We start from the raw sequence: 25,830 nt of genomic DNA, 5'->3' as shown, positions 1-25,830 counted from the left end.
GTATAAAAGTCCTCTATCATACTGGCACATATCGCCTTTGTTGTACCGCAAGATGTGCACCGCACACCTGTACTACAAAAGAGGATCCAAATTCTCCACTCCTTCTGTGTGTCACACAATGAATTCCTTGTACTGCCTTGGAGGGAATTGGACAGTACTTATACAAAGACATGATGCGGTCTCTTCCCCCTTCAGACTTCGTGCAGCAGGGAGCGGAGGAGAGAGAACAATGACATCTAACGGCTAGATTTTCTTCGCTCGCTGTGAAAAACAAAAACTTTTGCTGTCTTTTCGACTAGTGCGTCGCATTTAACTCTAAGAATGATCCTCTGCGGCGGCTTTCTATGCGGTCCTTAGGTAAATGCTACCAACGGAACAAATCAATACATGGCTACCAAATGGCATAAAAAAGCCACATCCGTTACAACCTGCGTCGGTACGGTCCTTTGGCCTTAAAAGTAAATATATTTATCTTTCGGGGTTTTTTATATGTCAGAACTCAGAACTGATCAACTGACTATATAGACGGATCAGGATCGTCCTCAGGGAGCCCAGCGCCCAGGGTGCTACCAGGGGCATCCAACGGTTGAGTTGTGCCGCACATATCTCGACGCACGCTTAGGGATATGTGTGACACAACCCAACGGCTGGCAGCACCCTAGTCGTGCTGGGCTCAACCTGGAGACGAGCTACATTCCTGTATTGACTCCCCAACCCAATACACTCTTTTCTTTATTGTCGTATTCTTTCTTTTTAACTGTAACGGTGTAACCCAACGTTCCCTCTTTCTTTCCGAATTTGGTCCGTCAGGTGAGACGGTGAGACTGTGAGAGTTGTGGTTTGCAGTCCACCTTCCTCCTCGAAGAAGTCCTCTGATTCTTATGCTAGCGGGTAGCGACTCTCTCTCTCAGGTATCACCTGCAGGCTCCAGGACATGCATGTGGATTTTGCCCTCTCTTTCCCCTCCGACGAAATCTTCTGTCGCTGTTAATTTATTTCCATTTTTGGTCCGTTCTTGTGAATTATCGGTTGCTCTGTCGGCAAAACACCCTATTCCTTTACCTAGTAAGGAAACCTTCAGCTGAGTGAAGTGCATTGCCGTCTTCGATCATATATTCCGCTTCAACAACTGAAAAGTTCTTCGTTATCTGCTGCAAATCTTAATTTTACTCAAGGACGACTCTCTCATTTCGGTAGGTCTCTTTAATATGTAGGTTTAAAAATTACTGTGAATTCTTTTTGTTTCACAAATTTCAGATTTCTTTTTAAATTTTATCCACTTCCTCCCAGAATTCCGTCTGGGCCAAACTGTTTTAATGCTGGAGTGATTGAGTTTTGATTCCTACCCTTTTTTCCCCTTTACAATTTAGTTAAAATTTTTCGGGGGCGCACCCTATTCGATCTTATTATTGTCGATTAACATATTAAGTAGTTTTTCAGCAGTTATAAATCAAATTGTTTCAGAGTAATTCCCGCAGTAATGTCTGCGTGTCCTCCAATTGAGAGACTTGGATAAACAAACACCACCAGTGACCTTTCTTGCAAAGAGTTACTGAGTTAGTAGAACAAGACGCGCTACAGTTGCCAAGGGCAGAAAGTGAAGGAGAAACCGAGTAAGTCACTTGAATCAGGCGTAAACTACAATTCTAGCCATTTTTCTTGTACTTCTAGAGTAGTTTATTTAATTATGCTGCTTTTTAGCTGCAGGCCATGGATTTTATTAAAGAGTGCGGGTTCGCCGGGGAGAGAACTCAGAAATTGAACTGATAGGTGGGGGGTTGTAAGTACAGTTATGTTGTGACCTCGAAGTTCCGCTACTTGTCTCATGTCCAATTGGTGTTGTACAATAGTGAGGAAATTAATCTTTGCCCTCCACATTTTGCATAAATTTTTGTTATTTTTGCAAGTTCTTCTTGGGTTGGTGCTTATTCTTTTTTCCCCCTTCTGTTTCTTCAACAGTTTGGGAATTGCTGATTGGGCAAAAGTGGATTCTGGTGACATGGTGATTTTCTCCCCTAATCACTTTAATTATTGTACTTTATAATCAATAAAAAATGAAAAATAAAAAGAAGGAAGCATTAATGTCATTTTCAATATGTTCTTGCTTCATCTTCATAATGCGTATTAATTCGTACAGGATGGAAATGCTGCAAGTGGTGAGAGTGACGAATTTGACTGGGATAGTGACAGTGATGATGAAAATGGAGTTCAAAAATCACCTTTATCATCTTGTTTGAACTCTTCAATCACTGGTCAAGAAGAGGGTACAGTCCCTCGGGAGGTGAATATAATGCCTCTAGCAACTAGGATCTCCTTTTTGGTTGCATTACTGAAACAATTGAAATGAGGGTACTCACCACTGTGAATAATATATGATCTGGATCAGGATGCCTGTAGTTTCTTTCTACCAGTATGGTGGTCCTTGTGAATTACAATTATCTCTTACACTTCTGGAGATGATTGTTCTTGACTTTTACCTTTCGATTAGTTATGACCTTTTGGACATACTGGATCCGATTCCCTTTTTCATTGTGTGACTTCTTGTATCTATTTATCATAACTGCATGTTCAATCAAGGAGGGTTGACAGGCCTTTCACATATATTGCTTGCAGTTATTCATGCTTCATACTAAAAAATGTTGCATTCTGTTGATGGTGTTATTTTCTCATGAAGTGCTTCATTTCAAACTTCTTTTTGGAATATAACGCACCCATTTGTTTACCATTTGGGTTATCTATTCTTTTTACTTCCCCACAAAAATCGTAGAGAATTTTATTTTGAAAGGGAAATGAAGAAACTACTATAGGCTCCGCGGGTTATATAGGTATGTTTAGCTGTTTAAATTTTTTTTTTGATTTGAATTTTAAATAGGAATATCAAGCTTTAAATTTGTATTGTAAACCTTAGTCATTAAATCAAATTTAATCCCAACTATCCTTGGCTAAATTCTCATAGCATCTGAACTCAAACTCACTAACACAGACTAGGAGCCTTAGGAAGAATGCCCATTGGAATGTCCGTCTTTATGGCTTTCACATATGATTGAAGAACACACAAATTATTTCTTGGTGGTTATATTTTCTTGACTATTGTGAATTTTATTTCTCTTATTTTTTGGACTTAATTTTGTTTATATGTAGAGTTATTTGCATCTATTTAATTTCCCCCCTTTTCGGGTTGGTTTTGGGATATCATTGATGTCTAAATTTAGTTTTGAGATATTATTTATCTTTAGAAGTCAATGTTGAGATTGGGTACTATTTCCCTCACTTTTCGTTAAACCATTCTTCAAGGTTGAAAATTTCCCCTTTTTTAATAATTTCGGTATCATTTGAAAATTTCCAATCAATGACGTCATTCAAAAGGGTTTTTAGTTACCATTCTGATGGCTGGAAGATCTCACAATTTAAATTTGAGTTGGGAAAGTTGTGGCCATAATTCCAATAGGTGATTAGTTTGTGAATGGTTTTCCATTTTCAGAATTTTAATGTAATTAGTAATTAGTAGACCAAATAGATTCTTATTGGGAAACAATAGGGTTTTATGGTAATTCACTTCCCTATGGATACCTAGTCACTGTTTTTTTGAGAAGAAAATTTTCTTCAGTTGACTTAAAAACTTCTTTAGTGGTGGATTTTGGGATTTGGAAGATTGATGCCTTCTATCATCCCTCGTGGTGGATTCCTTAGGATCTTTTCTTTATCTTCACAGTTCCTAAAACTTTAATCTCTTTTTCCAAATGACAAATCTTATTTCCATCCCAACTCTTCAACTAGTTTGGATTTGAAACTTTACCTTGTTTCCCTCAATTTTTAACTTCCAAACATCCCACATATGGTTACCTGTGCTTTTCTTGTATTAAGGAGAAACGAATGGGTTACTTGGGCCCATTGATAAAGCCTACGGATTAAAAATCTTGAAGAAGTTCCTGTGTTTTCATAAATTGAAAGTACCTTTTCATTTTTTTAATAATCTACATCTTCCATTGTTACTGTTCTTTCCTTCCATCATTAATTTTTGATTGCCTTTGTCTTCTTCCAGGCTAATTCATCAGCAGCAGCTGGCCCTTCCAACTCCAAGCTGATTTGTCATTTTGTTGCAATGGGATTTTCTGAAAATATAGTAGTTAACGCAATCAAGGAAAATGGTAAAGCTTTGGATTTCTTATCGAGATCATGTGTTCTTATCTTGAGATGTTTCACTAAAATTTTTGTTGTAATATCATTTTTAGGGGAAGAAAATACAGAGGCAATACTGGAAACTCTACTAACATATGCGGTTGGTTATCTTTTCCCTCTTTCAGATGCTTTGTTGGTCTTTATGTTTTTATTTGATGGTTAAATTAGGTTCATGTGCCTCAATGGATTTAATTACCTGCATGAATGAAACAATTTTCTCCCATAGAAATGCGTCTCAGCTTTACCTTTTCCTTTGACATCTTGTTCTGTGAGAAGAAAAAAAATATGACTGAAAATATGTAGGTAAGTCGGGGCTAAAATTAAGATGCTACGGGAAGCATGTACAATAAAGCACCATAAGTTTCTTAATGTCCTTGTATTCATCCAATACAGACGGTTGATGAGTTGATCTCTATGACCAATAGAGTACTTTAGCTCCTCCATGGGTCTGTGGACCTGATTCTGGAGTTCTCTTTTTTTTCACCCCCCCCTTCTTGGTAGTTGGTTTATGCATATTGATAATCTATCTATCTAGCTGTCTATATTGCATAGACAACAGAACTGCATGGCCTTATATAATCAATAATGTTGCCTAAGGCACCAATGTAACATGTTACACACTCATGGAAATGGTTTATGGTTTCACACCAATAGATGCATGCAGTTAATACTGATCTTGGTCCTTAATTCATTTCCGTGGTTGAAAGAAACTGCTTGGCTCTTACTTATTCTGGGTTAATGTTATTTTTATGTATACATTGTTTTGATTCTTGCAGGCTCTTGAGAAGTCACCTCCAGAAGGCCAAAGTGTTAATTCTGATATCCGTTCTTCAGAAAGTGATGGAGATTCTAATATCCATTCCCCTGAAAGTGATGAAGATTTTTCATGTTGAGATTTCAGACATTAATGAGCTATCAGATACGAATAGTTCTCTTGGAGATGAGGTAGGTGTCCCCCTTTCCCTCCAGGTCTTTTAGGTCTACCTTGTTCATTTAAGCATTAACTTACATATAATTAGAGACAACATTTAAGCATAAACTTTCATAGAAGAAGAGACAATTATGTGAGCAGAACTAGTCATTTATCTGTGCACATCGATACATACTAAAGAAGAGGGAGCTTTGTAGTGGTTTAGTCCCTGTGGACTGTTTCGTGCGTGGATTTGTTTGTGCTGAAAACACAATAACCGAAACATGGATGCATGGATGTGTTTGTGTTGAGAATACATAATGTTTCTTGCTTATATGTGCGGTTGACTATGTTTTTTAGATATGGTTATTTGTTATTCTGGTTGTCATGGTATGGTTAATGATCTGTCCACTGTAGCAATGACAGAATTGAAACTGTGTGAGTTTATGTATCGGAAGTTTATTCTAAAGTACTTGTTGAGAATTTTCTATGTTTTAAAATCAAATTATTTGATGAGTTTATTAGATTGCCATATTCCTCCAGAAGATAAGGAGTGAAATAAAAGAGGGAAAATCCTTTTTGTTTCCTTAAAGAGTTTCTAGAACCTGAAATTTTAAAATAGTCCTTGTCAAAAAACCAGGATGAAATTGTTGGTCTGTTGGATGATTTAATGGTTAAAGACTGTGAATGTGTTATATGAGTCAAATGAGTTCATGCAGATTTATCACCAAAATGGGCTTCTTTGCTTAGGAATAAGTCTAGGGTTGGGTTATATACATGTTGGGCCTTTGATCCCATGGGTTTTCTATTTAGTATGCCATTTTTATGGGCCTAAAGTATGGGTATTAGGGTTGCATACGGGATTAGTTGTTTTCGTTCCATACTTGGTTTTATTTTGGTGTTTTTGTTCATAAATTGAACTGGTTCAACCAATGATTCAATTTAAGTGATTTTAGTAGTTTTCTTTTAAGTGTTTAGTAGGGTTGGATTAGGACTCTGTTTTGAGTCTATTTCAGTTTCCTAGTCAGTTTAAGTTATCTAATAGGTTAAAGATTGGGTTAGGCCTTTCCTTTTTAGTGTAGGAATCTATTTTTGAGTCTTTTATATGAGGTTGTAAGGTGGACAAGTATGAAACACGAATTTTGATATTAATGAAAAGCTCTTGCTGCTCTTCTTCTCCATTGAAGATTTTTGTCTTGTGTTTGATCAAGGCTGGTGAGATCGGTGTTTGATCCGATTGACACCTTGCGGTGGGAAGCCCGGGTGGTTCGTTGGTGGGATTGGTGTTTGATCCAATTGACACCTTGCGGTGTGAAGACCGGGTGATCCTTTAATGATCTCCTTCAAGTTCAAGATCAAGATTCAAGATTTATTCAAGATCTTCTAACCAACTGAGCTGCCCCCGCAACAACAGTAAGTTTGAACCACCCAGTGTGAAGACCAGGTGGTTCTTTGAAGATTTCCTTCAAGTTCTAGATCAAGATTCAAGATTTATTCAAGATCCTCTAACCAACTGAGCTGCCCTTGCAACAACAATAAGTTTGAATCCTTCCATCAATACCCATTCTTCTCCTAATCCTCCAACCACCCCAAAACCCTAATTTTCCCACCCATCTCTTGAAACCATTCCATCTCCCAAAATTCTTAACAAACTGCTGCTCAATTGGAATACTCGAACCAAGCTGTTTTCCCATTACCCCATTTAAACCACAGCATCCCACCAATTTCTGAAGATCAACCCATTACCCAAATTCTTCACAGACCAATCCAACCATCAGAAACACACCATACCTGAATCAAATTTCATTCCCGACACTAGGAATAATCGATCCAAATCCTAGCCCCAAATTCCCATCCTAAACCCTAGATTCCCCTCTTTTCCTCTTTTCCAAAACCCGAAACCCTAAACCTAAGTTGCTGCCCATTCAAATTTACACACTTCCATCCATCAAAACATCTCAGGACCTTCACTAATAGACTCCCTTACGGCCTTACCTTGACTTGACATAACCCTAACCCCCTAACCCTAACCCTAATTTCACCAAAAAACCTATTTTGACCTAGCCGATTCACTTGTTCATAACAGATCCTTGTTTACTGGCTCCTAGTTGGTCTCCTACCAATCTAGGACTACATTATGAGTCCGGATGATTTTAAAGTTCTCACTAGTCCCCTTTCAGTTTTTTGGATAAATTTCCTCTTGTATTTCTTTTTACCAATATTTACTGATAAAAACCTGAATATTGCCAATAGATAAGGCACTCAACCCTTCTTGAGACCTTGCCCAGAAATTTTTGAGAATGAAGTTGTTGCCATTTCTTTTGATTCCATGGGATTTTTTCATGCTGTTTTCTTTTCCTTGTTGTAGCCATGTAGTTGTGATTTAACAGTTTCTCTTTCTAGGAATACATGGATCATTTGCCTGACAAGGAAAAGAAATTGTTGCTCTTGGTGGACATGGGTTACTGCATAGATGAGGCTTCAGCAGCTATCGATAGATGTGGTGTGTACTGAATTACCATTAATGCTCATAGCCTTGTAGCCATTTGTATGTGGAATATATTTGAAGGTGACATAAAATATATTTAGTGAGCACAGAGATGGTATTTAGTGCTGAATCAAGTATTTCAAAAAAAATATGTTTTCATTGTTAATTGCTTTTCTATTTTCATCTGAATATAAGCGTAGCTAAATAAATTTGTTTCATGGATGGGATTGCTTGCTGAGTGGAAAATGTAACAAGGATATGGGAAATTTGCATGAGGAAGCTTTGTGGTGGCTGGAAGGGATTTACCATGTTATCCTCTATAATTGTGTCAAATTCCAGTCCAAAAGCCCCTGGTGACATTGAAAATAAGAGTCATATTCTGTAGGCATTCGAAGTAAAAAAAATTTAAACCTCGATAGCTAGAGTACCTAGCACACTTATAGGAAAATTACTATACAGTGGTTATTGAGTGGATGTTTACTGGCCACAGAACACCTGACCTGACTTAGCTAAAGAATCTCCTATCTGATGGATAATCTGTGTCTGCCACCTCACCTCTGCAAGTGGCTGAAATAGTGAATGTAGCTTAAGTGAAGTTCTACTGTATAGAACGGAACAAAGTCTGAGATGGAGTGTTGCAGCAGTATCCATAGTCTAGAGGAAGAAGAAGAAGACGATGATTGGGAAAGAGAGGAAAGTCAGGTCAATCCACGACTGCTTTTCTCACTTGTTTATTTCTTGTCAGTGGTTGAAATAGTGATTGTTGCTTAAGTGAAGTTCTACTGTATAGAATGGAACAAAGTCTGAGATGGAGTGTTGCAGCAGTATCCATAGTCTAGAAGAAGAAGAAGAAGACGATGATTGGGAAAGAGAGGGAAGTCAGGTCAATCCACGCTGCTTTTCTCACTTGTTTATTACTTGTCATAAAAGACTGAAAAATTACAACACTACTCCCATACATAACACAAATTCCTATCCTATACATCTATCGTCTGGAGGAAGCAATCCTTCCCATTTCACATTTTCACATCTATAGATTCTGAAGGGAAAGGATCTTCTACCATGGTTTAAAGTATCGCACAGTATCATATCGGACGATATGTATCAGTATCGTAGGATATCAATACGATACAGTGAGATACATTTTTTTTTTTGAAAATATCATGTATCAATAAGTATCGCGTTGTATCGGCCGATACGGTGCGATACGTATGATACTACCCATACTAATGTAATTCTAGATTGGTAGGAGACCAATTAAAAGCCAGTAAACCAGGATCTGCTATGAACACTAAATCGGCTAGGCTAAAATAGGTGTTTTGTTGAAATTAGGGTTAGGGTTTAATGTGTGGGTTATGTCAAGTTGAGGTTGGGGAGTCTATCAGTGAAGGTCCTGTTAAGTTCTAATGGATCTAGGTTAGCTAACCAGAATCTGCAGCAGGTTTGAGGGTTAGGTTTCTGGGTTTTTGAAAAGGGAATGTTGGTGGAATCTAGGGTTTAGGAGGGGAATCTTGGACAGGGGTTTGGACTGAGTGTTCCTTGTTAGGAATGGACAACTCGATCTTCTAATGGCTGGTTAGGTCTGTGGAGGTTTTAGGTCTTGGAAAACTCAAAAACAAAAAAGGGGAAATTTAGGGTTTGGATGTATGGAAGGTTAGAAGAAGAAGGGTAGGGGTTGGGGATGATTTAAACTTACTATAGTTGCAGAATTTCCTGTACAGCAGCTTGTTTGAATGAGATTCTTGAATAAAAATCCAATCTTGAACAGAACTTGAATGTAGAGCTTCAAAAGAACCACCTGGGCTTCACACTGCTAGGTATCGATTGGACCAAACACCAATCCCATCAACGAACCACCCGGGCTTCCCACCGCAAGGTGTCAATTGGATCAAACACCGATCCCACCAGCCTTGATCAAACACTAGACAAAAATCTTAAATGGAGAACAAGAGCAGCAAAAGCTTTTCATTAATATCAAAATTCGTGTCCAATACTTGCCCCCTTGCAACCTTATATAAAAGAGTCAAAAATAGACTCCTACACTAAAAAGGAAAGGCCTAACTCATTCCTTAACCTATTAGGTAACTTAAATTGACTAAGAAACTGAAATAGACTCAAAACAGAGTCCTAATCCAGCCCAACTAAATACTTAAAAGAAAAATTAATAAAATCACTTAAATTGAACCACTAGTTCAAACCAGTTTTGGACCGCTTCAATTTAAAACACTAAAACATGAAAATAAAATAAGTATAGAGGCTAATCCCGTATGCAACCTAATTACCCATACTTTAGGTATAAAAGTGACCTATTACATTGAAAACCCATGGGATCAAAGGCCCAACCTATACATAACCCAACTCAAGGCTTATTTCTAATAAAATAAACCCTCTAGGTAACTTATCTGCATCAATAGGGCACACTTATTAGAACAGTAAAATCGTAGCTCCCTCCAAAGCACTTCATAGAAGTCAAAGATCTAGTAAGCCATAGCTAAACAAGATGGAAAAAGTTTTCTAGGCAGATAATCTACACCACCTCCCTAGGCTATTGGTATATAAAATGTAAGGATGTTGTGGAAATATTTATGTAATGTGTATAGAATAGGAATTAGTATCATGTACGGTGGTAAGTTTTGGAATTTATCAGTCTTGTATGGCAAGTAATATAAAAGGGAGAAAGACAGTCGTGGACTAACCTAACTTCGCTATCTTTCTCAATTGTCTCCTTTCAACTCTTCTCTTCTTCTTCTTCCTCTATACGACTATACTATGGATATTGCTGCAACTCTCAATCTCAGACTAAGTTCTGTTGCATAGAACAGGACTTAAATTGGTATCAGAGCTTTTATCTCTCTCATCCTATTTTGAGAGTTGGTAAGCTCCAACACTTCTGGTAAGGAGCTCAGTTAAGGAGGCTGGGCCCCAGCTTCTCAGCGCATGTAGGGAACAGTACTCCACAACCATTGAAAGGTAGAATGAAGGTCTCCATGGGACTATGTGAAGCTTCACGAAAGAACCAAGACTATTCCTGGGTGTACAGAGCAAGTCGTCTACATTGACATTTCAGAGGTACGTCTTTGTTAGTTATATTGGGCCAGAATACCGTGGGGGTATTCTGGACTTTTTTCCTTTATTATTTGTTAGTTTCTTATGTGGTTTAATCCCACATTGCGTATGTAATTATTTTTACTATTTCATTATATTTATAATACAATGTGCTTGGGATGAACTAATCATCCAAGCATTAACCTAATTCAAATCTGTTTCTACATGGTATCCGAGCAGATTTCGAACTAGGGACACCAATTTTTTCTTGGTTTTTGTTCTTCTTCTCTTCTAGTTCTCTCCTTCTTCTTCCTTGTTCTTCATTCCCATATAGGGCAGCACTGATGAGGTAATCATGCGATCCAGTTGCTGCCCCCATTACCTCATTTATGACTTATAATTCTGTTCGATAGACTCCAATCAACACTGCTGCGATATTGGTTCTTCAGTTCCTTCTTGGAGATTGCTTCTACATCAGATACAAGGGCTCCTCTCCTCTCTTTGAAGACCAGAAGCTGCTGCAGAATTGTTGTTTTATTGGTTTAGAAATTATTCCTCAAGATTGAAGACTTCCTTGAGATCGATTCCTCCATTATCATGGTTTTTTTCAAAACCCTGACATCTATCGATCTTAGGGTTATTGCTGCCCACTGTTGCTGATTTTTTACAGGTGTTTTCTTCACTTATAAGGGCTCCTTCGATAGCTATATCAGCTTCTACAGATCTGTTTTTTGGTGTGTGAAGACCTTGAGATCGATCTCATCATTACAGGGTTTTTTAAACCCTAATTCTATCGATATTGGGCTGCTACACCTGTTTATTTTGGATCTGATTTTTCTGCAGATGTGTTTCTCTTATTAAGGACTTCTCTACCTCAGTTTTTCAGCCACTTTGATATTATTTATTGCAGCCTAGGCTCATCCATCGATTCCATCACTTTAGGGTTTTGTTCAAAACCCTAAAAACCATAATCGATCAAGGCTCCTTTTTGGCTGCTGGTTCTATTTGTTTGGGCCTTTACTTGAAGTTGTTTGGCCTTCTCTGCTGCCGGTATGGGTGACTCTACCAACTCTCATCGCTACTTTTCATGATGGCAATCACAAGACAGATTATCACGACTTTCCACCTAACCCCATCAAACTGGATGGCTCAAATTACCTTCTGTGGTCCAGATCAGCCTCCTTTGCCATTGCTGGCCGTGGCCTCACTGACCATATTGATGGCACTATTGTTAAGCCTAGTGATAAAGGCCCTGATCAGACTAAGTGGCTGGCCAATAATGGTGTTCTCATGTCTTACCTCATAGGCTCTATGACTTCAGCTTTACAGCATAATTTTCTTCTTCTGGATACTACCGACCAGATTTGGGCTGCTTGCAAAGAGACCTACGGACAGCTTGGCAATGATGCCCAGGTTTATGAAATTCGAAAGAAGGTCCTTCAAACTACTCAGGGAGACCTTTTTGTTTCGGACTACTATGCTTCTCTCCGCAGCCTGTGGCAACAGTTGGATCATTACTCTGATTTTCACCCCTCTACAGTTGCTGATATTGCCTCTTATAAGAAACATGTGGACAAGATCAGAGTCTATGATTTTCTAGCTGGTTTGAATATGGAGTATGATCCCATTCGTGTTCAAGTGTTGGGCCATACACCTTTTCCCACACTTGAACAATCTTATGCATTGGTTTCTTCTGAGGAGAACCGTAGGGCTGCCATGTTACATCCTCCTATTACTGACAGGTCTGCTCTCAAGGCTGCTGCCCCCATCACTCCTACACCTATTGGCACTGCTTCTCTTGGTGATTCTACTACAGGGGCTGTTGTTTGTGAGCACTGTCACAAACCATATCACACCAAGGAGAGGTGCTGGAAACTTTATGGGAAACCAGTTGACTTTGAAGCAAAACGGGCTGCCAAGACCAAGACCAAGACAAAGCCCAAGGCCCATCGATCGAGATCACATTACAGACCTACTACTCGACTCCTGGTCTATCCCGGATGAGCTACAGGCATTTCGACATATGCTGAGGTCTTCCGCTGCTGCTGCCTCTACTACATCAGCTACTGTCAATTCTTTCGCTCATTCAGGTTTACACTTTTCCCGGTCAGGTATTCCTTTTGGCGGTCATTGTGCTTCTGTAGCCTCCCATCCTTGGATCATAGATTTTGGGGCTACAGATCATATGACCGGTTCCTCTAGTTTGTTTCATCGATACTCTCCTACTTCTGGGAAGGACAAGGTCAAAGTAGCTGATGGTTCTCTTTCATCTATCTCTGGAAAGGGAATCATCAACTGCACTTCCTCCCTTCCATTAACTTCTGTTTTGCACATTCCTAATTTTACTACTAACCTTCTTTCCATTAGTAGTATTACTCGTGATCTTAATTGCAAAGTTACTTTCTTTCCTTCTCATTGTGTGTTTCAGGATCTGGCCTCTGGGAAGATGATTGGATTGGGTAAAGTGCACGGTGGGCTGTACCTGCTTGATGATGGTCGCTTCTCTCCACCATCATTACCTTCTCCACTACACCAGAACTCCATGGTCTCTTCTGAACTCTACCAGTGGCACTCTAGGTTAGGTCACCCCCCTTTAGGAATTTTAGCACATTTATTTCCTAGTTTGGTCACCTTACATACTAAGGATGACTTTTTTTGTGAGGCGTGTGTTCTGGCCAAACAGACACGTTCAAATTATCCTATTTCAAATAAAAGTTCTTCTTGTTTTGAGTTAGTGCATTCTGATGTTTGGGGCCCTAATCGTAAACCCTCTATTTCTGGCCATCGGTGGTTTGTCTCTTTCATTGATTGTCATTCTAGGAACACATGGGTCTATCTCTTGCACACCAAAAATCAAGTTTTTTCATGCTTTCAACACTTTCATAAAATAGTCCAAACTCAGTTCCAGGCTACTCTCAAAATATTGAGAAGTGATAATGGAACAGAGTATAAAGAATCACAATTTCAAAAATATGTGGCTGACCATGGAATCATTCATCAGACTAGTTGTGTTGATACCCCTGCCCAGAATGGTGTGGCAGAAAGGAAAAACCGCCACTTGTTAGAAATGGCCAGAGCATTAATGTTTACGAGGAATGTCCCGTCTCAATATTGGGGGGATGCGGTTATCACGGCAGCCTATCTCATCAATAGGCTGCCATCTCGGGTACTTCACTCCCGTAGCCCCTCTGATGTTTTGATTGGTAATTCCTTCTTTACTGTGCCTCCCAAGGTGTTTGGTTGTGTGTGTTATGCTCGAGATACTAAATCTCCCAGCAAACTTGAACCTCGAGGACTTCGTTGTATTTTCTTGGGTTATTCTCCAACCCAGAAAGACTATAAATGTTACCATCCCCCTTCCCGCCGTACCATGGTTAGCATGGATGTTGTTTTCCATGAGTCCCTTTCTTATTATTCTTCGCCACCTCTTCAGGGGGAGAGTACTGGTGAAGATGTGGCTTTTGAGATTCTTCTACCTGAGGAGCCTCTGGCTGCCCAGCACTCTTTACCACCCACGGCTGCTGTCCAGCCCCTTTTGGATGCTTCCCATCCACCCTTGGATGCTGCCCATCCTACTTTGGAGACCTCCCAACAACCTCTGGCTGTTCCTCCCTCACCTAATGGGAATCCTTTACATGGGGAGACCATAGAAAATAGTGTTGTTAATATTCCTATTCAGGGGGAGCAGATTCCAGTCCAGAGAACTATTGGCGAATTTCAGAAGAGAATTGACAACTCCAACATGATCACCTATACAAGGGGAAGGTCCACAAGAGGGCAGTTGCATCCCACTATAGCACTAGTACCCATCCAATTGCCGGCTCCAGACATAGATCCTACATCTCCTGGTAATCCATCTCCTTCCGACCTACCTATTGCACTTCGCAAAGGTACTAGGACTTGCACTTTACATCCCATATCTCATTTTGTTTCGTATAACTCTCTTTCTCCCTCTTTTCGTGCATTTGTATCTTCTCTTTCCTCTGTTTCGGTTCCTAGAAATTGGCAGGAAGCATCTACAGATGGAAAGTGGAAGACAACAATGTTGGAAGAAATGAGAGCACTACACAAAAATAATACGTGGGATCTTGTGGCTCTTCCTCTAGGGAAAAAACCAGTGGGCTGTAGATGGGTCTTCGTAGTTAAACAGAAGGTTGATGGTTCGGTGGACAGGTACAAGGCACGTTTGGTTGCAAAGGGGTTCACTCAGACTTATGGAGTTGACTATCAGGAGACCTTTGCACCAATGGCAAAGCTCAACACCTGTCGAGTGTTATTATCTTGTCTTGCAAATCTTGGGTGGGATCTTCAATTAGATGTCAAAAATGCCTTTCTCCATGGGGAGCTTGAGGAGGAGGTATATATGGACATTCCACCTGGTTTCTCTCGATGACAGGACTAAGGGCAAGGTTTGTAAATTGAAGTGTGCCCTTTATGGCTTGAAGCAGTCACCCAGGGCCTGGTTTGGCAGATTTCATAAGGCTATGATTTCAGCAGGTTACAAGCAGAGCAATGTTGATCACACTTTGTTTATCAGATGACTTGGTGACAAGGTTACTCTTCTCGTAGTCTATGTGGATGATATTGTGATCACTGGTAATGATGATGCTGCAATCAGGGATTTGAAAATTCTTCTTGGCCGTGAGTTTGAGGTCAAAGATCATGGTCCCCTAAAATATTTTCTAGGGATAGAAGTTGCTCGATCTTCAAAGGGCATCTTTCTTTCTCAAAGAAAATATGTCCTTGATCTATTGACTGAAACAGGGCTACTTGGCTGTCATCCTTCAGATACTCCTATGGAAGCTATTACAAAACTTAGGGAGAAAGAGGGTGAGCCGATTGACAAGGGTGCCTATTAGTGGTTAGTAGGCAAACTAATCTACCTTTCCCACACACGCCCTGACATTGCAGTTGCTGTGAGTTTGGTGAGTCAGTTCATACATGATCCATATTCCTCTCATATGGATGCGGTCCGTCGTATTTTGAGGTACTTGAAGTCTGCTCCAGGAAAGGGAATTCTTCTATCTGCCAATGGCCACTTGAAGGTTGAAGCCTATACTGATGCCGATTAGGCTGGTTCTCCTGACAGGAAATCTATCTCTGGCTACTGTTCCTTTGTGGGTAGAAACCTTGTCACATGGCGGAGCAAAAAGCAGAATGTTGTGGCAAGGTCTAGTGCTGAAGCCGAATTCCGCGCAATGGCACAAGGAATTTGTGAACTTCTGTGGCTTAGAGGGTTATTGCAAGATATTGGTGTTGCTGTCCATCTTCCAATGATGCTTTATTGTGACAATAAAGCGGCCATTAGTATTGCTCATAACCCTGTCCAGCATGATCGCATGAAACATGTGGAGGTTGACCGACATTTCATCAAGGAGAAGCTTGAAGCTGGCCTCGTTTGTGTTCCCTTTGTGAAGTCTTCTGATCAGCTAGCTGATGTGTTCACTAAGGGATTGAGTAGCAAGCTGTTTCATCCTATCTTAGTCAAGTTGGGCATGCATGATATATATGCTCCAACTTGAGGGGGAGTGTTAGTTATATTGGGCCAGAATACCGTGGGGGTATTCTGGACTTTTGTCCTTTATTATTTGTTAGTTTCTTATGTGGTTTAATCCCACATTGCTTATGTAATTATTTTTACTAGTTCATTATAGTTATAAATACAATGTGCTTGGGATGAACTAATCATCCAAGCATTAACCTAATTCAAATATGTTTCTACAGTCTTTAACTACAGTTTTTTGGCCATGAAACCTTCATGGTTTGGGTCACCCAGAGGTCCTTGTTTTATGCGCTAAGTTCATTGGAAGATACAACATGATGTGGGGGCTGTGACGTCAAATCTGACGAGGTGTTCTGCTGCACCTCGTTTGTTGTGGATTCATTTCGTGGAATATGGAAGTGTTTTAGGTGGCAATCTAGGAGCTTTCAGTGCCTCAAATCTTAGTTTGAAGATTTGGTGAGGGTGATGAAGGGAATTTGGGATACCACATCTTTTATCACAATCTGTCCTGCCGAACAGGTATGACTTATTGGGGTTCATGGGCTGCCGTAGTTGAAAGAACAAATGGAAGGGTCTTAAGAATTGAAACTTGAGGTTGAAAGAAATATGATGGAACAAACAATAATGGATTTTTGGAGATCTAACAAGGATGGTTTTCTGTATATGTAGAGTTTGAAAGGGAGGAGTGGATAGAAAGGAAGAAGATAGATTTGTATCTTGGCTTCACACCTTCTCGGATTCACTCCAAGCATTGCAGTCACTCATGCTGCAAAAAAAAAGATAATAATCTCACAAGTTACACAAAAAAAAATTATTTCCTAAAATAACTACATATATAACTGCAATATAATAACAACACAACAACAAAATAAGATAATAGTCTGGCTTCAAATAATAGTACAACAAAACAATAAAAAGAACCACACATAAGACGGGTCATCTAGCCATAATGACGTGACATGTGGCCATAGTTGTCACGGCGTCACGGCGATCCAAGTTGGTGGAGGGGTGTCACGTCGATATATCGACATGTCGCCCGCCATGGCGAGCATGTCGACCATGTTTTATTTTTTATTTTCTCTATTTTTAATGTTTTAATAGATGTATACTCAAGCCATGTTTTATTTTTTCTCTATTGTTTCTCAAGTTTTAAGAAGAAAATTCAGGAATCGAAGAAGAAATCGAAGAGGGAAAGAAGCAATTGAAAGGAATCGAAGAGGGAAAGAAGAAATCGAAGAAGAAATCGAAGAGGGAAAGAAGAAATCGAAGACAGGAAGAAGAAATCGAAGAGGGAAAGAGAGACAGGAAGAAGAAATCAAAGAGGGACGCCATGGCGTAGGTCGCCATGCAACCTTCTCCAGCGCCAGGACGCCATGGCGACGCCATGACAACTATGCATGTGGCTGGCTGGCTGCATGTGTTTGTGTCTCCTCTGATAAGTCCTAAATCCTTGAGTGATGTCCTTGTCAATTATCCCCGGGTGGGTAGAATTCACCTCCGGTGAAAATAGGCTCTGATATCTCTCTAATAAATCCAGGTTAAGGCACTGAAGCTCGTCTTTGGTGATCCACATGCAATCTGTACTTGGTCCGTCTCTCCATTTGACTAGGAACTTGTGATATCCCCCTGCACGAGTTAACACTATCTGCTCATCTAAAATGCCCTCTAACTCTTTTCTTATTCTTGGCATAGCTGGTAATGGTGGTAAAGGAGAGGCAGAAGATGAGAAAGTATGGATGTCAGCTGGGATTGGGCTAGAATTAGGAACTGATCCATGAGAAAATGATGTGGCAGGTGTGGATGTGGTCTGGGTAGCTGATGTGGAAGGCTCAAAGGGTTTGGAATGGTGGTTGATCCCTTTGTAAGGCACGAGGTCTTCAGCATTAAAAATGGGGCTGATGTCCATATCTGGTGGCAACTCCAAATGATAGCATTGGCACTAAGTTTCTTTAGAATCTTGTAGGGACCAGCACTTCTTGCATGCAACTTCTTCCACCGTTTGGAAACCACTCAGGTCAGGTTTTCACCATGACCATGTCTCCCTCATTAAAACTTGATACCTGCAATGAAAATCTGCATGAGCCTTGTAATATTCATTACTTAAGCGATCTTTTTCCTTGTTTCTGCATGTAGTTCATGGATATGACGGGCAAAATGACTCTGCTGGTTCTGAGGGCCTAGCTTCTAATGGCAGGGAAATGAGGTCAATAGGTTTCCTAGGTTGTGGGCTGCTTCCAGTTAGACCTATTGACTGAACTATTTGATGTAGGATAAAACCTAGAGGCTAAGTTTTCCTACAATGGCAACAATCCTAACCTAAGGTAGGCACCAATCACTCCTAAGGACTGTCTAGTTAAGGTAGGTGGGTGGGGGGCAGCAAAATACATGATGCACGTACATGAAGGGGGCCAGCAATAACAGTGAACAATGAGCAATAGAAATTATAGGCTACATGTATTCAACTAAACAATGTTCAATTGGGTGTTATAGAGGTTAGAAATTAGGCAACACTTATTCAAATACTAGCATGCATGAACTTTCAAGAATCCTAAAATTGTAAGACTAAGCATAACAGGACTTTCAGCCAACGTTTATGTCAAGACAGCAACACTGTCAATACAAAGAAACTATAGCATAAAGCAGGTGAAAGAGAATTAAAGATCAGGGTAGAAGAAATAAATACCTCTCAGATTTGAGGGGCTGCAGTTAGTGAACAGCTTCCATAAAGTTATAATTATGTCCATTAATTTCACTGTACAGCAGAAAATTAAAAGAACAAGAGAGCAGTACCATGGGATGTGGGAAAGAAGAAAACAACAAACTAAAGTAAAGGGGAGGGGACAAATCTTGTGGGGGAAAAGGGAAAACAGAGACAGAAGAAGTAGAAGAAGAGGGAGTAGGGAGAACAGAAATCGAGAAAAAGAAGAAAAGAAGAGAAATTGAGAGGGAGCAGTTCCATTCTTCATTCATTAATTCTGCATTAAGTTTTACAACCTTGCCAGAGAGGGCACTAAAAGGGGAACAAGCCCAAACCATGGGGCTGGGGTGGGTGGTTACAGGAGGTAGTTATAACTTATAACTACCTCTAAAAGACAACAAAATAATTAAAAAATAAGGGGGGGGGGGGAGGGGAGGCTAACTCGTGGTGAAGGGGGGTGAGACAATTACAACATTAAAAAAAAAGGGTAAATTACATGTCACCCCCTGAAAATCAAACGAAACTCAAATCACCCCCTCATTTTTTAAAATACTCTCTGCCCCCCTGTATTAGACCCCTATATTACAAATTAGTCCCTTCCATTAGTTTTATTTTGTTAAGTTATGATGTCAGCCAGTTAAATAAATTTAAATCCCTAAACTACCCTTGATCAGTGTTGATTTACGATTGTACCCTTGAAACTAAAACCCCTAAATTATATGTGAGATCTTACTTCTTTTTTTTTTTTAAATTAAAACAAGGAATCAGAGAGGGAATATTCCCTCTCCTTCCCCAAATTGCTAAACCGAGAATGGAGAAAACCCATTTAGGGTTTTAACAACCACCACCGTGGCCTCTTGCGGCGACCGAACCAGAGGCCGGCGGCCAAGCTCAGACACTGCGAACGACCTTCAGGGTCCAACAGCCATAATCCTGGCCTCAGATGCCAGTGAAACCCAAAAAAAAACAAAAAAACCCCGATGATGTTGAAGTTCTCTCTGTTCCGAGAATGAACGCCTCCGAGGCTTACTTGAACAGAACATCAGCCTTCTCCAAGAGATTTCCCAATCTCCTTCTCTATTGAAAGATTGCCCTCCCGATCTGTACTAGCGTCTTGTAGCTACTGTGGATTCTAAAAAGTTCTTGAGCAAACTTGAGTCACTCCATCAAGAATCATTGGATGTGGCTAGCAATAATTTTCCTTTCAAAGAAGTCACAGGTGCTGATTTGCAAACAGTGGAAATCATGGTTGGTCTTGATCATGAAGAACCCAGTTGGTGGGTGTGGGTCTCAGATGAAAAGATTAGTGAAGAGTGGAGTGGATTAGGTAATGAAAATTACGTGATTGTTGGAGAGGAACATGTGGTGGAGGTAGTTTTTTTTTTTTTTTTATTACCTGCTGAGGCTCTGTTTTTAGGTCTAATTTCAGATCTTCTTCTTTAATTACTTCTGATCCTCTCATTAGCTCAGAAATCTGTTTTGGGGCTTTTCTTACCCCCTCTCAAGGGATTCTTTGACTGCAATTACAGACCTATCCAACCTCAGATTTTTGGTAATTTGAATCTGAAGGTAATTAAATGTTCTTCCACTGCCGATTTTGTGCTGTCACTCCTGCAGTGTTACTACTTATTTTTTATTTCTGTTCTCTGAATCTTACATCAAGATTGCTTCTATTACTCTGGCTATTTTGATTGTTTCGACAGGATGGCTGATCCTAAGCCTCTAGTTGATTCAGTCCCTTGTCTCTCTCTTTTTTCTGTTTTGGTTACTTTCCCATTTGGTTGTGGCGGTGGCAACAGGAAGAAGGAGAAGAAGAGCAGCAGAAGCAGAGAGGGTACTTAAAGTGCATTTTCTACTAACGTTGGGTACCTCAATTGTCATTGTTTATCTTTTTATGGTTGAGGTTAAAATTGTCGTTTCACTTTTTGGTTTGATTTAAGTTAACCCCGTTACTTTAGAGGAGGACGGTTGAGTATTTTCGAAAACCAGGGGGTGAGTTGAGTTTCGTTTGATTTTCAGGGGGTGTCATGTAATTTAACCAAAAAAAAAAAAAAAAAACACCTCTCGTTACATATACTCATAAACTGAAATAGAATTAAAATAGAAATAGTTATAGAAATAATCAATAGATAGAAAACAGAAATCAGAATCATTAGCTAATGATAAAAGCTGCTGCAAGTGGGGTCCACAGGCTGCGCTCTAGCAATACAGTAACCGCGGAACTCGTCGTCAATCCCACAGAGAAGCAGTGGATGGCTGAGATCTACGACGTCTCCTCTGGTAAACATGGAATCCTCGCTAAGATGGTATGATGTCCTCATTATTATTGTAAGCAAATTCTGCCATTCGTAAGACTGAATCTCAACTTGACATCTGATCACCCACTAGACAACACAACAAATCCCGAAGACTCTGGTTGAGCACTTCAGTTTGGCCATCTGTTTGGGGATGAAAAGCATATGAAAACTGTAGCTTTGTTTCCAAAATTTTCCAAGTGATTTCCAAAAATAACTCACGAACTGAACATCCCTATCAGACACCATGGTCTTGGGTAAACCTTGTAGTCTAACAACTTCCCTAAGGAAAAGTTTGGCTACATGTAAAACATCTGATGTTTTTGAACATGGTATGAAGTGAGCCAGCTTAGAGAAACAGTCCAAAACAACGAAGATGAATTGTGACCTCTATTTGTCCTAGGGAGTCCAACATGAAGTCCATACTCAAGTCTTGCCAAGGTCCATGTGGCACGGGCAGTGGTGTAATGGTGTATAGAGATCAGTATTTTGCTTCTTATGTGTTGCCATCTGACAAGTGTGATACTCTTCAATGATCTTTGCCACATTTCACTTAAGACTAGTCCAAAAGAACCTGTCTTCCGCTCGTCTGAAACTAGAGCTAGAAACACCTCATTTCGTTTCGTACCCATTCTTCAATTCCTTCTTTTCGAATTCAAGGAGGACTTGTCATATTTAGAATCTTTCTACGGTGTGCTCTGTTTACTATTCTTTCGTACCCTATTCTCTTTACCACGCGATAGGTCAGCGAAGCATGAGGGGGCACGGAGAAGGAAACACCAAACACTTCGTCCTAAAGGGAATGAGCAACGGCGAAATGACAAGATGAGGTGCCCTAGGCACCCCCATTTAGAAAGAAGGGTCGAAGGTTTTGGGCCTGTAGCTTTCCCCATCCCCCACATCTCTCTCTCTCTCTCTCGCGCGTGCGTGCAGTCTTCTCCTTAGCGCTACCAGCCCTGCCAAAACGACCGTCAGTTTCCGCCAAAAGTGAAATCTTATCTTCATCAACATTTTCAAATGAAAAACTTGGGTGCCCTCAGGTATTTTCTTGGCATTGAAGTCCTATGGAGTAAGAAAGGAATTAGTTTATCACAAAGAAAATGTGTAAGACCTCTTATCTAAGATTGGTATGCTTCCCTCTAAACTTGTTGACACTCCTATGGACCCACATCAGAAGTTTGGGACTAGTGATGGTGAAGACTTTGACGACAAGCACCAGTATAGGAGACTAGTAGGGAAGCTTATTTATCTGACTGTTACTAGGACAGATATATCGTTTACTGGTGGCGTTATCAACCAGTTCACGCAGTCACTATAGAAGTTCATTGGGAGGCTGCTTGTCGTATATTAAGGTATCTGAAGGGAGCTCCAAGGAAGGGGCTCATTTATCGTCCTCATCAGAGTGTTAATCTAGGAGGATTTTCTGATGTTGACTAGGCTGGTGCTGATAATGATAGAAGATTAACCATGGAATATTGCACATTTGTTGGTGGCAATCTAGTCACTTGGAGGAGCAAGAAGCAAACAACCGTGGCTAGATCTAGTGCTGAGGCTGAGTATCGAGCTATGGCTCATACTGCAACCGCGTTGATGTGGTTGAAATCGTTACTTCAAGAGTTGGGTTTTTCGATCACTCAACCCATGAAGATGTTTTGTGATAACCAAGCAACTATCTACATTGCAAGCAATCCAGTGTTTCATGAGAGAACTAAGCACGTTGAAGTTGATTGTCATTTTGTCTGCCATGAAGAAACTGATTGTTACTCCGTTTGTGTCTTATGCTGATCAGCTTGTGATTTGTTTACCAAGCCTCTGTTCGGTCTTGCTTTCCAGAAAGGCCGTTCCAAGCTGGGCATGGCTGATCTGTATGCTCAAGCTTGAGGGGGAAGAATGGACCCTATGTACCATGGGGGTACAGTTTCATGTCTACCACGGTAGGTGGAGTGTCCCTATTGTGGCTGAGTTTTACTTCCTTGTGGAGTTTATTTCTTTCCTAGTTAGGATAGATCTGTACTTCCTAATTAGGCTAGACTCTTTATTGTTACACTTTCCTTCTACCTTGAAAGAAAACCCACCACCAGAAGATCCTCTCATCAATCTGCATTACTTTTTCATCTTCCAATTCTTCTTTCATGCTAAATTAAGGGGGTGGGGTGGACATATTTCTTTAAGAATTTCCCAAATTGTCTTTTTTAGGCACTTAAGCGAGTTTTCCTATTCCTAAGTCTGACATGCTTGTTTTCTTGGCAACTAACGAGATTTTTCTACTGGTGCTTCAGAATAAGGTTAAAATTAAAATGCCACATTTGAGAAGGATTTCATGTAGTCCAAGTTGTGTCTAAAATCTAGACCGAGTCTCAGCCAAAATTATTGGACTCACTCGGTTTTCTTTTCCATTCACTAGTGTTCTTCAATATATACATACATTTTCAACCTCTGTATTACAAGTTTACAACTGTTCTTTTAAAATCTACTTCAAACGTTTGCAGGTCCAGACTCCTCAATTGTCGAGCTGACTGATTTCATATCTGCTGCTCAAATGGCAAGGGTAGCTGATGGTCAAATGGGGGAGCTGCCTGATTTATCTCAAGAAGATCAGGTATCCTCAACCCGATTTAAGATCCGGTGTGTAGTGTTGAATTATCCAATCCAAAAACTTAAACTATTAGGTGGAGAGGTCCAACTAGTATAACCTCCAAGGTCCTAGAGTTTCCAATGTAGGGTTATTACCAACACTTCCCCTCATGTATTGCCCCTCTTCTGGGTGGCAGTACATGTGGCATGTGTGGACCCTCTTTTGGATGGCCTCTAACACAGATTATAATTAATGTGGATCTGGTCACTTTGATACCAAGTTGAATCATCCAATCCAAAATCTTAACCTATTAGCTGGAGAGGAACAATTAGTATAGCATCCAAGGTCCCAGAGTTTTCCAATGTTGGATTATTCCCAACATGTAGCACTCTCTGTTTTGAAATACTTTTGAAAGTTCACTATTCTCATCTTTCTATTCTTTCTTGTAAAGTTATATAGAGTTTGAAATAAGGGATACAATTTGCTTTTTACAGTCAGGCCCAAGTCGTATCCATATTGATATTCGTAAAGACACGAAGAGGCAACATTTTGATGATGAAAGGTGGGAAAGGAAAAGGCAGAAAGTGTACGAAAAGAAAATCCTGGATGAAGATGATGACACAATTCATTTCCCAAACCCAATGCTAGGATTTGGGGTCCCTGGTGAACCACCACTCATAACTCATAGAACGCTTCCAGAGGCAGCCATTGGGCCACCATACTTCTATTATGAAAATGTGGCCTTTACTCCTAAAGGCGTGTGGAGTACGATTTCAAGATTCTTGTATGATATAGAGCCAGAGTTTGTTGATTCACAGTATTTTTGTGCAGCTGCAAGAAAGAGAGGCTATGTTCACAATCTCCCAGTCCACAATAGACGCCCTCTTCTACCTCTTCAACCACGGACCATACATGAGGCACTTCCTTTAACCAGAAAATGGTGGCCCTCGTGGGATCGGAGGTCAAAGTTAAATTGCTTACAGACTGTTACTGCCAGTGCCAAGACAACTGAGAAGATACGAAGGGCCCTTGAAGGCTGTGAAAGTGTTCCACCTCTAAACGTCCAGAAGGATATCCTTGACGAATGCCGAAAATGGAATCTTGTTTGGGTTGGAAGGAATAAGGTTGCAGCTCTTGAGCCTGATGAGATTGAAATGTTATTAGGGTTTCCAAAGAACCACACAAGGGGTGGTGGAATTAGTAGAACTGAGAGACTTAAAGCATTGGGTAATTCATTTCAGGTTAGCATTTTCTTAGTTTTCTGTGTGTATTTTGTGGGTTTCCGTGAATTTCTTGTTAAAAAGATGAACTCATTTCGGGTTCAATTTTCTTTAGTATCTGCTTGTTAAAAAGCTGAACTTGTTTCAGGTTGACACAGTGGCCTATCATCTTTCCGTCTTAAAGGACATTTTCCCCGGTGGAATTAACCTCTTATCACTTTTCTCCGGAATTGGTGGTGCTGAAGTAGCTCTACATCGGCTTGGTATCCCTTTGAAGAATGTTGTTTCGGTTGAAATTTCAGAAACCAGTAGGGATATTCTTCGGAGCTGGTGGGAGCAGACTAACCAGACAGGTACTCTGATTGACTTTCCGGATGTTCGAAAATTGAATGGTGATAGATTAGAACAACTTATTAGCTCATTTGGTGGCTTTGATCTTATTATTGGTGGGAGTCCATGCAACAACCTTGCGGGCAGCAACCGGGTGAGCAGAGATGGGCTTGAGGGTGAACATTCATCTTTGTTTTATGATTTTTTTCGCATTCTAGACCTTGTCAAATGTAACATGGGGAAAAATTAGTGTGTAGTTGGAGAGCTTATGCAACTGTTTCAAAATGAGCTAGTATGTTGCATGGGTTTTCCAAGATCAGACCTGGTTAGTTTCAAAAAGTTCGTTGTAAATTATGAACTTTACAGTTAATGACATTCTTGGCTGGAATAAAAAGGATGTCCAGTACTGATGAGTTGCCCTGAAATAAAGATGTAAAAGGGTTCTTAGGTTACTGCTTATAGGACTTGAGTTGGTAGTTTCTGATCCGACATGGTAACCCACTTGGATTTTCTTTTCAGGCACTGGGTTCTGTAATCCCAACCTGGTCTGTTTTTTTTTTTTTTTTTTTTTTTTTTTTTTTTTTGACC

General features: G+C 40.2%; 1 pseudogene; it reads left to right on the top strand.

Annotated features, from left to right (window-relative positions):
* The first annotated feature begins 1,213 nt into the window (after window positions 1–1,213).
* LOC122653943 lies at window positions 1,214–25,630 on the top strand (annotated as a pseudogene).
* Window positions 25,631–25,830: the final 200 nt, after the last annotated feature.

Source organism: Telopea speciosissima, chromosome 3, assembly GCF_018873765.1.
Source record: "Telopea speciosissima isolate NSW1024214 ecotype Mountain lineage chromosome 3, Tspe_v1, whole genome shotgun sequence".
NCBI classification, from domain to species: Eukaryota; Viridiplantae; Streptophyta; class Magnoliopsida; order Proteales; family Proteaceae; genus Telopea; species Telopea speciosissima.
Note: the sequence above shows the minus strand (reverse complement) of the source record. Positions and strands in the feature narration are given on the sequence as shown.